This window comes from Pinus tabuliformis, chromosome 1_2, assembly GCF_031772625.1.
Source record: "Pinus tabuliformis cultivar Carrire ecotype Pingquan chromosome 1_2, CPIR1, whole genome shotgun sequence".
Taxonomy (NCBI): domain Eukaryota; kingdom Viridiplantae; phylum Streptophyta; class Pinopsida; order Pinales; family Pinaceae; genus Pinus; species Pinus tabuliformis.
Genome location: NC_142298.1, coordinates 6803985 through 6808920, shown reverse-complemented (window position 1 = coordinate 6808920; position 4936 = coordinate 6803985). Strand labels below are relative to the sequence as shown.

General features: G+C 37.7%; 1 pseudogene; it reads right to left on the bottom strand.

Moving 5' to 3' along the window:
• Nucleotides 1–2768: 2768 nt before the first annotated feature.
• Nucleotides 2769–4590, bottom strand: LOC149204036 (protein NUCLEAR FUSION DEFECTIVE 4-like; annotated as a pseudogene).
• Nucleotides 4591–4936: the final 346 nt, after the last annotated feature.

The window sequence follows — 4936 nt, the reverse complement described above, 5'->3', positions numbered from 1 at the left end:
TATTAAACTTAGCCCTGAGGACATTCTCGTCAGCTTTGATGTGGTCTCCCTTTATACTTGCATCCCTATAAAGGAGGCCTTGGAAGTGATCTTTCACCTAACAGATCCCGATACCGCGCATCTGGTGGAGATCTGTCTCACTTCCACTTTCTTCTGTTTCAAGGGTGAGTTCTTTGAACAGACCTGTGGTGTTTCCATGGGTTCCCCTCTTTCCCTTATTGTTGCTAATCTTTTTATGGAAGATTTCGAAGCCAAAGATTTAGCCTCGGCTTGTCTCCTTCCCAAGCTTTGGAAAAGGTATGTAGATGACACTAATGTCATCTAGCCCCATGGCCCAGAGGAGCTAGAACACTTCTTTAATCACCTCAACAGCTAGTCCTATGCCATTAAGTTCACCATGGAAAAAGAGGTCAATGGTTGCCTCCCTTTCCTGGATATTCTTATATCCAAGAATAAGGATGGCTATCTCTCCCTCTCTGTGTTCCGAAAGAAAACGCATACTGAGCAGTATCTTCATGCAGATTCCCATCATTTCCCTGCTCAGAAGATGGGTGTTCTTAACACCCTTGCTACTCGTGCCCTTAGGATTTCTGATAGTGAGAGCTTTGATAAGGAGAGATCCCATCTCCTTGATGTCTTTGTGGAAAATGGATATAGTAGGCGCCTAGGTCAGAAGGCTTTCCGTGAAGCCTCTAAGAATGCGTTAATTTAGAAAGAGCCTAAAGAGCGCCGTCTAGGTGTCCATCTTCCCTATGTCCAAGGAACCACGGACAAGATTGCTCAGATCCTTAAGAGGTATGAGATTCCCTCAACCTTTAGGCCCCTCAGCACCATCCGTAATTCCCTCCGATCGGTGAAAGATCCCATTAACCCTAAGGACATGAAGGGTGTCTACTTGATCCCTTGTTCTTGTGGGACCCCCTATATTGGGGAAACAGGGCGCTCCATCCATCAGAGGATCAGCGAACATGCAGCCGACCTAAGACATGGGAGATCCAAGTCTTCAACGTTGGCAGAGCATGCAGAAAAGACCAAGCATTAGGTGTGTATAGAGGAGGCCAAGGTTGTCGCCAAAGTTGCTCAGTTCCATCATCATAAATTCAGGGAAGCTATTGAGATTGAAAGAAGGCCGAACAATCTCAATAGAGATGACGGCTCGAAGATCAGTAGATGTTGGATCCCCACCCTTTCATCCTAGTCTTTCTCTCGCTCCCCCCCCCCCCGCTTTCTCATCTTCTTTGCTTTCGTTTGGGTTTGTCCTTCTTGTTTTAGGCCTTTTCCGGTCCTTCTCCTTCTTTTTTATGTTAGGCGCTCTTTCTATTTACTTCTTCCTAATAGATATTAATGGATATGATCATAACTATTATTATATTAATATGATCGTAGCTATTATATATTATTATTATTAATTTATTTATGTATTTATTTTATTATTATTATTTTTTTTTTTTTTAATTTATTTATGTATTTATTTATTATTATTATTATTATTATTATTATTATTTTTACTTTTTTTTCACGTTCTTAATTAGTTTTATTCAGTTTTATTTTTTTAGGATTAGTACTATATAATTACTATAACTAACTATCACCTTAAATTACCTTATAAATATTTTTATGAAAGTAAGGTCCTTTATCTAATTAATTACCATTAAATTTATATAAATAAGAAAAATTTTAACCGACCAAGAAGTTATCACCATTTAAAATTATTTCACTTCTAGTTATTATAACTAACTAACATTATATATATATTGACCCTTTCCCCTTAATTTACATTTTATATTATACCTTTCAACTAATTTTTATTATTATTTTTATTTATATATATATTTATATAATTATTATTAACTTTCTAATAATATATAGGTATTAAAACTAACTATCATGCTAAAATTGTCTCACATATATTTATATTTTATATTTTTATATATACAAATATATATATATATATATATATATATATATATATATATATAAAAGTCATGTCTTTAATATAACTATTTCCCTTGTAAGTCACAATTCTTATTAAACTAATAACAGAATCAACATCTATAATTATTTCTTTTATATAATCTAAATAACTCCCATTAAATTATCATTTTGACTTTTTGACTACAGTCCTTAAGTCAAAATTAGCCGTTGATCAAGATAGCCGTTGGAGGCTCTGCTCAGACTATTTAGCATGCATAGCTAGATCTGTTTCTTCAACTTGTCGTGACGATGAGCCACACTGGTTGGTTCTCTTTTTATGTGATTTACGCTGAAGTTCTACTTATAAATAATATGGATCACAGAAGCCTCAATTCAACAATCATATAATGAATTATATTTCTGATCGCAAAGAGAACCATAGTATATTACATAATATCATATAAGCTGTAAAATGCAGCAGCAAATCACGCATGAACATTTTTTAAATATTTATTTTATTAATTATCACGCTGAACAATACGGAGTGTATCAGCACAGAAAGCTAACCATGAAAATGGAGTATAGAAACATTAATTTTCAAAATGTGATTAAGAAGAACAATGAGAATAAAAATCTACGAACATATTACCTAATATTGTTTACTGGGATGTAACCAATGAGCAATTTAAACTTTTCATTGGTTCCAACTTCCTGATTTGTTTGTGTTAATGTTTGCAACAAGCATGTGGTACCAACAACTCTAGACGCTGAACAAATGAACATTCTAAAAAATACTCTAAAAAATTCATCCACGAGTTTTATATTCCTAACTAGCTTTATTGCTTCCCTGCTGTCTAAATTTCAACCTTGGCAGCCATCACATTCCTTTGATTATCATGTTCCTTGGATGCTGTGTTCTCTGGCTCTTTAAACTTGGCATATATATCACCTTTGTAGAATTGTTTCGTTCTCAACACAAGAATAAAAGAAATCATGGCTCCAAAAAGGGTCACGACTGTCATAATGATAAACGAAAGCTGAAAACATTTATGCCCAGTGCAAGTAAGCGCGCTCACAGACGAACAAGTCCCAAGAGCAGTACACTGCTTTCTTTGTCTCTTGGTCATACATATGCCCCACAACTCTAACAGACAGAAGATAAGATCCCAACGGGCTCGCAACCGCTCCGAAATTATAAAGGGTTGCATAATACTTCAGGCCAAATATCTCTGAGATGACTGCATACATTACAGGCCACTGAGCTCCAAAACACAGTCCAATTATAATGGACGCTATGTACAGTGATCCCGGAAGAGCTAAGGCTATGAAAATATGTCCAATGCAAGCAATAAGCATAATTATGGTCAACATCAGCGGCCTGGGAAATTTATACCTCTGGAGAAGAATTTCTGATAAAAACCCAGAAACAACACGGCCTAGAAAATTCCATATGCTAATAAGAGCAACAAAGGTGGTTATATTCTGGTGAGTGTAACCAAGAGATTTTCCAATCTGTCCCATATTATCAATGGCGGTCAGAGTTGATCCAACCCCACAAATACTGGCTAAAAAAAGAATCAGCATATCTATGCTTACTAAAGCTTGAGGAATTGTGAAGTCGTCTCCTCTTTCGGGGCTTTTGAAGAATTTCACAATACGGGATACAACAGAAGCTCTCGCTCTAATTTCATCGCTATTGTTAGTAACATACTCTGTGCCGCTCATCGATTTTCCTTCATTGATCTCTGGGCAATGTTGGGGATCCTTCATTTCTTCATTTTCTTTTGTAAGCACAGTGATTTTGGCATGATCTACTTTGGTTGAGACTGAGGTCTCGGTGGAAATATGTTGCAGCTTCTTTTTGTCGTTCTCTGCCTTAGCAATCACTACAAGAGGAAGCGAAAGGAAAACCACAATAACTGCAACAACAATTCTGTAGCCTGCATTAGGGAAATTCTTCCGCGTATTCTCCACTACGATGAGAACCATAAGAAACCCAGCTAATGCTAGAGCTATGTAGAGAAAGTGGTAGAATCGCTTCAGCTCATTTTTTTCCGTCGTCACTTTTGTAGGACGAACTATAAACATTACAATCAGAGAAACAGCACTAGGCAAGTAGCCAAGAAGAAGAATCACACCAGCTGCTCCACTGGCACTACTCCCATAAATTGCATAGTAAATCTGAGTGAAAATTGCTCCACTCAAACCAACAAAACCTTTCAGAATCCCCAACACAACCCCTCGGCTATGCGGGAAATTCTTAACACATGTAACCAGAGATCCCGTGTTGGCAAATGTCTGAGAATTAGCTCCAATGGTCATATACAAATACATCTGCCATAACTTGGGCTTGGCAATTCGTTGGGTGACAGATAACCATACCAATGAATATCCAACGATATTCATGATGGCTCCGACACCAAGAACAACCCATGGAGGGCAGACTTCATTGATAAGACCTGAAACAATCCCAACATTAGCACCCAGATCCTTGAAAAATCCCAAGGTATCAAGTGTGCTGTGATCATAGCCCAGGGACGTTTTTAGCGCTTGTGAGTAATCCCCAAATATGTAAGTTCCACCAGCACACGACATAATAAGGAACGACACAAATACTACAAACCATCTTCCCATCACTACTCTTTTGGCCAAATCAAACACCTCGCTCCCCTCCATCATATTCACCAGAGCAACACAGACGAAGAACCTAAATTTCTTTTTGATGGAATGCCTTACAGGGATTTTCGATCCCAAGCAAAAATGCGTTCGGTGTCGAATGTTTAGCACCAGACAACTAAACCCAATCACGGGAATAATTCGTTCCGCACTTGCTTAAATAATAAATTGAGGATTTGAATTCGTAGAACGCGAGCCACGCCAGATGAGTTGCGTGTGGTAACGGATCGAGATCAAAGAGATTCGAAAACGAACTTTGTGGAAATTCAAAGTGTGGATTTTCAAAAACGCGTATTGCGTTGTTGCCTTCCGGCGCAAAGACTGGTTTCAAGTGTTTCCCACCGTG